Here is a 13,053-nt window from a genome sequence, read left to right on the forward strand (position 1 = left end):
CCAATTTTTCATTTTTTAAACTAAAATTTGTTATCTTGGTTTTTTTTTTTTAGAAGGGAGAAGTCAGTCATAATAACTGTTTAACATCCTCTGAAAACACCTCTTCTGTTATTTTGTAAAGTCTTAAACCATGTTCTCATACATGAGAGATTTTCTTACTCTTTTTCCCATCCCCATTTTTATCTGGACATTCTCTTTTTCTTCTTCTATTACCTCTGGAATTAGGAATTAAGATTCCTAATTTAGTTTGGCTTCAGATCAATTCCCAAAAGTTTCTCTGTGGCTGCTGTTTGTCCTGGAGATTTGGCAGATTGATTTAGAATGTGTATAAGGAAGGAACGGATTGCATCTGCTCTTCAGACTTTACCACTAACTCTTTTTCAATCACCGATGAATGTGTAAAACCACTCCCTAATTCAGAAGCTTGGACCACTATTGAGAAGCCGCTAACAGTTTGAAGGTTTTCCTGCTCTCTGCTTCATCTGGTTCATCTCTAGTTCTCTCTGTTTTCTCCCACAACCATGCTGATACCACACAGGTATTATAGTTAGTGTTTTATCTCTTGATATTATCGAATCATGGGGCTACTTCAGTTCTTGTTTTCAATATAGATTTTTATGGGTTTTTGGTTTTGTTTTCCTAGGTGGATTGATGTTATGATGAGATTCAAGCAGATTAAACAACTATAGCACCACTCAATGTTGACTAACTTCATCTATCTCTTATGAAAATAGTGCTCTACAGAATACATACTGGGAAATATTAATGTAAGTTAGTCATTTCAGATCTGTTTCTCAAAATGATAACTCACTGCTCTTTATTTTCTTGATGAAGACTTCCTCAACTGCCCCAACATCTCTCTGTGAGTTAGGAGGTCATTATAGCAATGAGTTTAGAAAAAAGAAACATATTTGGATCTTGGTTTTACTCTTTAGGACATTTGTAGCCATGGACCACTGTTTGAGCTTTGCCTCATGGGATAATAAAATGAGATTATGTCCTTAAATTTTCTGGAAGAAGATGAGGAACATGCTATATATTCAACACATTTTATATCATCTCCTCCATGTTGTCCACTTTCCTTTGATTATTACTATATCTTCATACTGATTTAGATTGGATACCTGATAAGGGCAGATAATGTGTCTCTTATTCTTTGCTATATTCTCAGGGACTTGCACAGACTGGGACATAGTGAGCACTCAGAATATATTGAACAAATTAACAAACATAATTATGTTTGTGATCTTTCTTCTCTTATACTAACAATAATAGCTAACATTTAATGAGCATATATTAGGTTGCTTGACCTATTCTTAGCACTTTGTGTGTATTTTCTAATTTCCGTGTTATGACAGGCCTACAAGGTAGATACTGTTATTATCTGCACTAGACACAAGGAAATTGAGGTGAAGAGAAGTTGAGAAACTTATCTAAGTTAATAAATTGCCTAAGTGTAAGGACAAGTTAAAGAGCAAACACTTTAGAGGCAATGTGTGTGTCTTATTACATACCATAATATAAAATGCCTAACTTATAATATGCATTGATGCTAACATGCATAAATACATGAATGGATAAATAAGTGAAATATACAGTTCTGTTACAATACAATATATTATTGTTGACTGGATCCAGGTATCAATGATTCTTAATAAATGCTTTAGATGATGATTTTATCATGATATTGGTATGAATAGCTAGGTTTTTTACCTGAAGATTATAATATGATACATATTTGAAATAACTTTGGGTAAATCGAGCAGATACTAAACACTTTTAAAATTGCAGTGTTGAAAATTGCATATTCTTTATTATAAACCACTAAGCCCTACCTCATTAAAACTACTAAAGTGCTGTACAGTAATGATAATGAAAGTCATATCCTGCATTCTGTGCTGATTTGTGCTCTGATTTGTTCAGAAGAACAGAAAACTTACAATAAGATGAATGACATGAAACAGCGGTAATCTTATACAGGAAAGAGTACAATTAGCTAAAAATTGTATAACGTGATGCTAAATGGGGCATAGCTGAATACACTATCCAAGTATTTAATATGAGAGGAAAATTTATTATGTGGAAATTGTGGGCATTACAAACTAATATTTCTATTTAAGATTTTCCCTCATTTTTCTACCCCCAGCCAACTGGTAATCAGCCAAGCAGAGGCCGCGGAGAGGAACGAAAAGGATGGGGCAAGTTTGTGCACAAGATCTAATCATAGACAAAAGCACATTTAAATTTTCTTTGACATTTCCTTTGTGGGTTATTTTCTTGGTGCTTTCAAAATAAAACAAGTGACATATATTGTGGGGGTTGTGAAGACAGTTTGAATTTAATGTTAGAAAGGAAATAAAAAATGTGCAATGAATAATCAGCATGCCAACTGCAAGCCTTAGAACTTGAGTTATACAGTAGCGTATGTGATTTTTCTATAGTGTTATTTGTCTATTTCTTATGGGTCAAGTCAGTGACCTTTATCTCTAAACTGATTAGAAATCATATTTTGAAAAAAAAAAGGATTTAAGAATAATAATTGAAATAAAATTTCACTCATTAGAATGCATGATCTCTTTAAATAATCCTTGCTCATTTTTCCCTGGTGTAATGGGCATTTACTTTTTGCCTCACCAGCATCCACTCTTTCCTGTTTGTCACACTACAAAGACCATGGTTTTCCTTTTGGATATCTATTTTTCTTCATTAGGCATTTGTTTAGGTGAAATTTACCCCAGCCCAGTTCCAGGAGTTGGCATTGATTAGCCTACACCATTTGATGTACTCCATCCCTTTATCCTAGCCAGTTGCTATATACATATCAGAACCAAAGAAATATGAGATGTTATTGAGTCTTCTGAGAAACAGGAACTTTCCATAGATACCGTGGGGTTAGCATTTGAGGCTAAGTGGTTAAGAATGTTTGGTTACAAGTAAAAGAAACCAAATTCAAAATGGATTTATTATCTTATGTAAAAATTTAGGTCATCCCAGATTTGATTTCTTCATCGGCTTGATTATGTGATCAGGGACCCAGGTTTTCTTAATTTTTTCTCTCTTTCAATTTTAGAATGTTGGTTTGTCTTTTACAGTTGCTTCTCTCATGGCCCTAAGGTGGCTTGTTGCAATTTCAAATATCTTATGCAGATAATTTTGTCCAGAGATAAGAATAGAAGTCTCTCTTTATATATCTCTATTTAAAAGTCAAGAAAACTATCACCTCTCAGCAGAATTACATTTATTGTTCAGAATGGTGTCACATACCTATTTCTAAACTAGTCACTGGTTAGAGAAAATAAATTATCTTGATTGATACAGGCACGTGGACACATTCATTCCCCAGGCTGGGGAGAAGCTTCTGTCCTCATCGGTGGCCATATGGAAATGAACTGCTCTTAAAGAACTGGTTCTGCCTGAAGGTACAAAGAGATAATAGATTTGTTTGTTTTTATCAGAGAGTTTTGGCCTACTTGGTAGAGATCATAGGAATCTAATTTCTCTCTGTTTCTGCAGCAACAGCCTCAGCTCAATTTCCTTTGGTAAATGCATATCGCTTGCCCCTGAAACTGAAAAGAAGCATGCTAATGACCATTTTGTTACACACTGGTATTGTCCCAGAAAACACAGGAGTATAATCCTTCCAAAGCACATATTGTATTTATCTAATCATTCTCTTTCTTTCCCCTTTTGCCTGGATTGACAATAAGAGAAGGAGAGGTTCAGCCATATTAATCATCATAAATCAATTAATTAGAAAATTCCATTTTTCAACTGACCCAACCAGTTCCCCCCATCCTCCCCTGCTTCTTCTGATAAATGGGATAGTTATTTGGATTTATTGACTTAACCTGTTTTGTCCTGAATCACCGTACCTCCTTTGGTAGGTGGGGCTCACAATAAGATATATCTTAGAAAGTTGTCACAGTTGCTTAGGAAAGATTGCTAACACCTTGAAAATACTGAACAAGAATATGTCTAAATAAAATATGATTCAGTTCTACTATTAATAGTGATATTTCTTGTCTTTGCTGTGAAAAATGGCAATGTTTCTCAATGTAATTTTAAGAGGATGAGATTATATACCCTATTAAATATATTCCTATTCTTGGCAGTCTTGTAGATATCATATATTACAGTAGTGATATTTTTCAAACAAGTATAGTTAAGATCAGATTTTTATCAATGTATCTATTTAAAATGAGATGGACCTGGCAGTCTGGCTGCAGATTTTGCAGATATACCTGGAATAATCACATATATTTGTTTATACAATGTTTAAATTTGATTGGAAAGTGCCTGATGTTCCTCTTTTAAAAGTATTGGGTTATATCCTAGGTTCTTTCAGAGGGGTAAGTATATCAGTAACAGTGAGCTGTCCTTTGTTAATTCACCTTGTTTGGCTTGTTGAGTTCGGAGGGTCAGGGGTGTTGCTATAGACTGAATGTTTGTGTCCCCCAGATATCATATGTTGAAACCTAATCTCCAATGTGATGGTATTTACAGGTGGGGCCTCTAGGAGGTGGTTAGGTCCTGAAAGTGGAGCCCTCCTAATTGGGATTAGTGCCCTTGTAAAAGAGACTCCAGAGAACTCCCTTGCTCCTTTTGCCTTGTTAGAAAACAGTGAGAAGACACCATTTATGAACCAAGAAGAGGATCTCAATGGACACCTAGTCTATCACCTTGATCTTGGACTGCCCAGCCTCCAGAACTGTGAGCATTAATGTTTGTTGTTTAAAGCCCCCAGTCTATGGTATTTTTGTTCCAGCAACCTGAACAGACTAAGTCTTTTCACCTGAGCAACTCATCTGTTCACGGGCACTAGGGGCTACTTGTTGCTTAGAGAAATTTGCCAAGAGAAAAAAAAGACTGCATTTGAAAGACTTTGCTACTTTATTTTGTGTCTTCTTACTTCTTTTTGGTGACCCTGGATGTCTATGTTTACCCTTTTAAAATTCCATTATCTGAATAGTTCTTCTCAAATTCATGTGTATATCAAACCCTTGGAGAACTTGATAAAACAACAATTCTAATTTAGTAGGTCTGGATGTGTCCTGAGTATCTGCATTACTAATAAGCAGATCTCTAGGTGATGCTGATTATGCTGTTCCATGCACAGCACTTTGAGTGGCAAGATGTAGTATTTTCTTTTCCTTCCTTTTTTATTTAGTTCAGAAGTTTCATATTTCACTGCCTCAGAGTCTTGCTAAATGACTTATTATTATTCAGGTATTAGTGGTGGGGATGTGCCTCAGTTCAATTAATGCTCTGAATTTTTGAAGTTTCCTTAATTTGCTAGTGATTTATGATGTAGTTAGATAACAGCAGTTTTCATTTTTGCCTCAGTAAAGGACTGTTACTTAAGGTTTATTTGTGCTCTGCTATTTATTCTTGTTCCCAAAGAGGAATAATCTGAACAACACAATAAGAAAAAAAAGGTTGTTATAAATGAGTGTAGACACTTACAGTGTTGTAGTAACTTCAATCCTGTCTCCACATTTTAATACTATTGAGAATTAAAAAAATAGGGCTGATTTTTTTTTCAGTGTTAGTATGACCTATGCAGTATCTTAGACATATTATATACTTTATAATAAGGAATTGAAATGAATTAATAGGCTTTAGCCAAAGCTAGAATTTGGGCTGTTTTAAATATGTCGTCAATTGGCTGTCATGTGTGAATTCTGCATTTTAAGGAGCATATTTCCACTGTCGTAAGGTGAGCAAAAATTTGACAATAATTTTCTACCATTCCTCTAGTTCTTTGCAACTTAATTGATTTGTGGTTGAAACTGATTGTCAGTTGAGGCAGTGAAAAAAATACCAGCTCCCACTAGTATTTGCTAAATCTAAATATAATCTGGGCTGCGGCCTACGTTTCCACAATACAGAGAATTCAAGTAGTTAGGGGGAATTCATAGGTTCTGTGTAGTGTTTAGAAAAATCTTGAAAAATCGTCTACTTGTCCCTGATTTTTTTTCTTCCAAAAACATCTATGGGTCTCAAGAATATGTAAGGCTTTGGGAGCAAAAACTTTTCCTCTACCAGTTTAGGTGCAGTGTTTGGGGTCCTGTGAATTAACTGACCATAGATTAATAGGAGAAAAGTGAGAGTACTCAGAAGTGAGGAACACAGAACGGGCAGAGGTGAAGGTTTATGTATCAGCTTAACAAAAGGGCTGATAGTGGTGAGGTCTTCAGTGGGAAAGTGTGGAATGTTCCATTAGCCCATTTCATCCTGCTCCTAGTGAATGTCTCCATCTTGGCTGGAGAGTCCCTTGGAGTGGAAGGTAAATCTATCCACACCTCTTCTGTTAAGGGTCAATCTCCCAAATAGGAAACTCCCAGGGAGAGGGGTTAATGGAAGCTATATTTTTAGGGTGCTCTGTTTTACCCAGCTAAAGAAGTTCAGAAAAGATTTCTTTCTGCTGATCCCTTCAGTGACCTTTAATTATGAGCACCTCATAAAGGCATACCCTCTTAGGATTACAGTACAAAAATATTTCAGGTAACAGATCTCACTAAATTAAAAAAAAAGAATTCCAGAAGTTAGACATCATGTAGTATCATCAACACTGTGTGAACGATAACTTTGGGGAAGAAGAAAGAGATGAAGAAAAGGATGTCAGAAAAATAGTTTCTCCCTTAACTTTCTGAGTGGACTCATGAGTTTTTAAGGAAGTTTTTTAGCTCATGTAAGATACTGCATAATTGATGCATTTTGAATGAGAACCAGATGGCACTAAATAGACACTTGCAGCTATATCCTATTTCATTCTTATCTCCAACCATCCATGGCTTTCAGCCATTGGAATTTATGAAAGTAAGTATATCTAACGCAGAATTATTTTATCTATAATTTAAGTTTGTCTAGCGATTCCTCCTTATTATAAAAGTCCTATGTATTAACGAAGGTCTGAGAGAAGGAGGAGTAGGAAGAGACATTTATATATAAAATATGACTTGAAAGAAATATTTCTCTTTTTGAAATGTGGTTTATTCATTGCCTCTCACCAAACTCTTAGGAGAAGCTTTGGCAATAATTACAAACAATACATGTTGTTACTCGTACATTGGGTATTATCATAAAAAAAGATTTTTCATTTACAGTGTAAACTAATATTTTCATATAAATGCTCTCCTCCCCAGTAGTGTGCCCAGTAATATTTTAGCATCTCTGTAGAAGTGTGTAGAAGATACAAGAAAGACATAAAAGAGCAAAAACAACTTGGTGAAGTAGAAACTGACTTTCCTTCCCTACCTTCGTAGGAAAAGGAAAAGGAATCTTCATGTTCCATGACCTGATTACATCGTCATAGGCTGTTTTGATCTTCATTTTCTTTAGAAAATGACTTTTAAGTCAAATTTAAATGGAATAAATGGACTAGTTGAGAAATATTTTGGTAAAAAGTTATGAAAAGATTTAAATTTGAATTGTAAATCATCAGACTACTACCAAATTACTGACAGTATTTTGGATCATGTATGAATATGTTTTGTCTTAGAAGGTAGATCTATGTTCTAGCCCTAAGAACTACTTATGTATATCATTTATTATCTGCTTTGGGTTTGATCTTTGGTGAATAATCTTGCAAGTGTGATTTTTTTTTTTAACCTGAGGAACTAATTTGTTCTTACTAATACCCTGAATTTCATCAGATAGTCTCTTAGTATTTTATTGAGACAAAGCGTTTTTTTTTTTTTTTTCCTTTCAAGATAGGGGCTGATGTTTCCTTAGATTTTGTTTAACTCTGTCTTTAAGTTAGAAATATATTTTGGAAAGTTTTGTTAAAAGATAAATTTAAACATATAAAAAATGTGGAGGTTTTTTTGAGCAAAAATCTGTCTGGATCAGGTAGCACCAAACTGGAAGTAATGATAAGAGCACTTTGCCTATGAGAGTTGGCAGAAAGATTTATATAGAGAAGGTGCAGAAGCAAAGAAAGGACATTGTTTGACTAACTGTAGCTTAAAGCCAGGTTGGCTGTTTGTGATTGGTTGTCCTCAGCATTTGCCTTATTTGGGAAAGACTAGTTGGCTATTTGTGATTGGTTGTTCTCAGGCTTCAATTTCTTCACCTTGAGGCATTTATAGGCTTATGTTCTGGTTTGCCTACTTAGGCCATCAAAGATTGAGAGACACTTTGGTCTAATGGCCTTCTTGTTTAATTAATTTAAGCTTATCATTTGATGTTAGAACCATTGATAAACAGTTGTTATATTGATTGGAAATGAAGAACAATGAATAAAATCAAGATTGTAGTTGCTAGGCATTGGCTTTATAAAATTCTGCTTTGTTGGTTAATGGTAGATTGTGTGATTTGGGTGTGTTGGGAACTTGTTGGTTATCTTCGTCAATGTGAAATGTTAGAGATGCTCAATAAATATTTGCTGAATAAATGAATAAGTGAATGGGTGATTGGTAACATAAGTGAAGAGAGATAATTAATAATTGTATTAATCAAGGATCATTTTGTTTTTCAGTGCTGTTAATTCATTAAATGCATTCTGTTGGTTAAGTCATACATATCTATGAATAAGTATAACTTCTTGTTTCAAATGATTTTGCCTCACATAATAAGAAATCAGGATTACAGTTTGGCAAGAACAATTTATTTCTTAAGCTACCCTATGGCAATCGTCTACAGAGCAAGAGTGAATACAGCACTGACATAATGGAATTGCTAATTGTTTTTTCCTATGGAGGCCATAGGTTATAACAAATGTAAGCATATCGTCTCTCATTGGTTTAGCATACATTTGCTGCTAGGCTTATTTATTTATTTATTTATTTATTTATTTATTTATTTATTTTTATTTTGTTTTGGGACATGCTGGACTTCTGGTTATAAAAAGAACCTAGAAAAGCTGTGAGATGAGCCTGCAGGGTTTCTTCTCTCACTTTAACTATCTTTCTGTGTTTTCATTCTGCAGTACAGGTGTTAATACCCAGTGCTGTGACTTGAGGTGAGTTACAAACTACTGAGGCCCTTTCTAGAAATTGTGATGTAATTGGATTAGAGTATAAAAAGCGCCTCAGATTGTTCTAACAGTGCGGACAAAGTTGAGAATCACTAGATGGTTGTGAACACAGGCACTTGGCAATCCACTTAACCCTTCTGTTACCCAATTTCCTCTTTTATAAGGTGGGGAAAATAATAGTTATTCTCATAGGCTATGAGAGGATTAAGTAAATTAATATATGCAAAGCACTTTGAACTGTGTCTAGCACATAATAAGTGCTAAGTAACTGTTGGCCCTTTTCTTTCATAGATAAGGAATTAATCATAATAATCGCTCATCTTTATTAAGTACTGACCTTCATTCTGTTTTCTGGTTATATAGTTATCATTCCCATTATACAAATGAGGAAACTGAGGCACAGAGCTTTAGATAATTTTCCCAAGGCCTGAAACTCCCAAAGGTTTCCCAATGATTATGTCTCAGGTGGTCTGAGTTCAAGCATATGATAAGCACCATAACTCAAATTGCAAAATAAAATGTGTTCTGATAAATATGAGACAGTTAAAATACTTCAAACTCAATAAAATAAAAAAAATCTAATATCAAAATCGCTCCTGGTTGTGCCAAAGAATTATCAAGTCTGTGTATAATCATCTCATTTTCTTTATATTTCTTGCCATGAAACAAGAATTTTCAGAATACTTACTGGCTTTTGACGAACATTTTCTATTTCCAGACAATTGACTATATATACTTACCATATTCTCAATACTTTCTCTTCCTTCTGTTATATCACTAGGTATATTTACATGAAAAAAGGTTTCGTTTTGAGCTGAATACTTATTTTTTTACCTTTTTCTTTTAAGGACAATGATTTCCACAACTGTGAGGTTCCAAAAAGAGGATAATTTCTCCAAGTTGTTAACAACACGTGATACATTTGCGATAAAGTTTCCTAATATATAAACAATGGGTCGTGTGTTTGTCCTATGATTGTGTGGAGTAGAGGAGGAGATGTTTATCAAGTTTCCTAACTAGAGTTCTGTTGCCACTCTTATAGGCATATTTTCAAGGGTCTGAAGAACTTATTTAAATTTCCCTGTGTTTCAGTCACAGGAGGAACCCTGTCATTCTTCTGTTTTAGACTGAGTTTAGAGTGACTGTTTTCTCAAACTATTCCACTAACTTTTAGCTTGTTGGCTCATGCAAGGTTGCAGTAACCGTGGAATCAGTTGTTCAGTTTCATCTGTGTTGGTAAACTTTTGTTTATATTTATTACATCTTGCTCTTGTTTTATTAAAATGGGAGCAAAATGGAAAAGATAATCAAACAGTTAATATTAATGAAGTATGCTTGAAATAAAGAAGGGAAATATTTGGCATGATAAATGTGGTGGATTTTAGCCTCAGTTTTACTCAGATGTGAAGAAGAAACATAAAGAAATCTTTTGAAATGCTGGAGATATATCACTGTGTCAAAAATGATAGGGATTGTATACTGCCCCTTATTCCATATTGCAAAGCCCTTCCTACCTACTTTAATCATGCAGTTTCTTAGTTGGATATTTGCACATTTGGTTTGTGCACATTTTCAGAAAAAAATAGCACCTAGAATGGAGTTCACCTCTTAATAAATGCATATTGAATTTAGCTGACTGTGCCCAATAACCTGTCTGTAAGGCAAAGCCCTGGAGTTTGTTGTGCCAAACAACTCACTGGGTATTTATTAAGCAACAACTGTGTGTCCAAAACCACGATATCTAGGCTCCAGATGAATGGGAATGTTAAGAGTGGCCAGGCAGTTTATTATTGAACAATCTAGGTTAGGAATCTGTTTCTTGAAGCTGTGATATCAATATTCTTCGCTACCATTCCGCACTGCCTCTCATTCATTTGTTCTAGAGAGAATGCTACAAAGAGAACAAAATATTCCCAGAGTGAAACAAATGCTATCATTTCCTCTCAATCTTTGTACAGTATTGGGGAAAAAACAAACTAGAAATATTTCCACCAAGCTACAAACTATGTCACTATAACTTTGTTTTTATCAATCAAAATGATATAGCATCATCATAAGAGAAAATTCAAACCATGTACAAAATTATAAGTGATACATTTTCTAAAATACTACTGATGTTAACATTTGTTTTATATCCTTCCAGACATGTCTATTTGTATGTCTGTGTATAGAAACATAGACATGTATATAGATTGATATGAGTAGAACTGTTTTTTTAAATTAAAATGTAGTTTACTTGAATTTGGAAAAAAATCATTTGAAACAGAAAATCTAATGAACCTTACTTAGATAATTTTTTCCTTCAAAAAATTTATTCTTGTACATTTTCTATATGAATAAGAAAGAAATATTAAGAGGTTGGAATCACTATGTGATTTTTAATTTCATCTTTCAGTTTTAAGAAACATCAATGCATTCCCTACTTTAAAGGAAGGATGATTAGCATTCTGACACTTTCTCCTATTTATCCACCCCCATCTTCTAGTATTTGTTAGTTATAATATTTTAAGCCATTAGCATTTATAAAATTTACCATCTGTTCTGCAACCATAGTTTCCCAGATGTTCAGTCATAGCAAAATATTTACTGGATTTAATGTTCACCGGTCCTTCTATTATGCATTTTCATTTTTTACTTTTTAGATTTTTCATTGATTTCCTGGTTTGCTGGATTTCATCAAGATATTTTTTTTCTAGTAAGAGTTCACGGATGCTCTATTTCTAGAGTTCTGTCATGTTTGAGATGTCTGTCCCCTGTCTTTATATTTGAATGGAAATTTAAATGAGCAGCACATTCCTGCATGAGGCTGTGTTTTCTTTTTGGAGGTTTGTGTCCATTTCTCTTATTTTATATAATTAGTGTGGCTGTAAAGAAGTCTGAGGCCAGTCTGATTTTTCTTCTTGTTAGTGATTTGCTTTCCTTGCCTGTGTACTTGGAGAATTTTGTCCTTTATTTATGAAGTTTGATAACGTACCTGGTGTATACGCCACTATTGCTCATTACCAGTACTTTCTTTTTATTGTTGTAGCACACGCTTTTTTGATGTGTTCACTAAATTCTTCATTTCAGGAAAAAATTTTCTGCAAAACATTCACACATAGGTCTTTGTTCCCCATTTACATCATCTTTTTTTCTAATTACTTTAATCTTTGTCCTTTTATTCTGCATCTATGTTCATCTCAGCCTTTTAATCATAACATTAACTACATTTTCAGACATGCCAATCTGTAAAAATATTTTTAATAAATTATTTATTTTTTCCATAATAGGGTTACTTTGAACATTTTCTTAGCTTGCCAATCTCACTTTTTACGTAATTCTGTTGCAAAAATCAAATCATCTTTGATGTCTTTTTAAACTTTGTACATTTTTTTTCTTTTAATCTCATATTTTCACTAGAATTTTTAGCCCTAATTTGAAAGTCCTTCCTTTCCTTGGGCTGTTTTCCTTCCATCTATATTTTGCACATTATGTTTTCTTCCTCCTCTCTTTCTTCTCTTTATTTCTTCTTTCTCCGACTTCTCCTTATTCATATTCTCTCTTTTTCACTTCCTTTTTCCTCACTCCCTTACCAACCCCTACCAAATACCATGTTTCATCTCTATATCCAGGCCTGGTATGTATGATTGTCATGTTATATTTTTTCTTATTTAACTTACCACGGACAGCTCCAAATCGCCATTTTTCCTTGCCATAGCCTGGATAAGTTTTCCTTAATTGTGCTTTTCATTTATTTATTTTCTTAGGATCAATTTGTCTTGAGCTCTTTGAGCTTTCTCCCTCTCTCCCTCTTCCTCTCAACTATCTCTCTCTCTCATACATATTTTACATAAAAATATACTATATATTATATATAATCTTTGTTATATATTATAGGTTATGTATAATATATATAATTGCATGAGAGACAGAAAATATATTCTATTGTTTCTCTCTATCTAAATATATGATATATTTATATTATATATAAAATATATTCTCTCTATATAAAAAATGTTATATAGATTATATATAAGATATGGGAGAGAGGGAGTGAAAATATATCCTATTAGTTCTTTTTCTCTGGAGAACCTTGG

This window comes from Pteropus vampyrus, unplaced genomic scaffold (genome assembly GCF_000151845.1).
Source record: "Pteropus vampyrus isolate Shadow unplaced genomic scaffold, Pvam_2.0 Scaffold31, whole genome shotgun sequence".
NCBI classification, from domain to species: domain Eukaryota; kingdom Metazoa; phylum Chordata; class Mammalia; order Chiroptera; family Pteropodidae; genus Pteropus; species Pteropus vampyrus.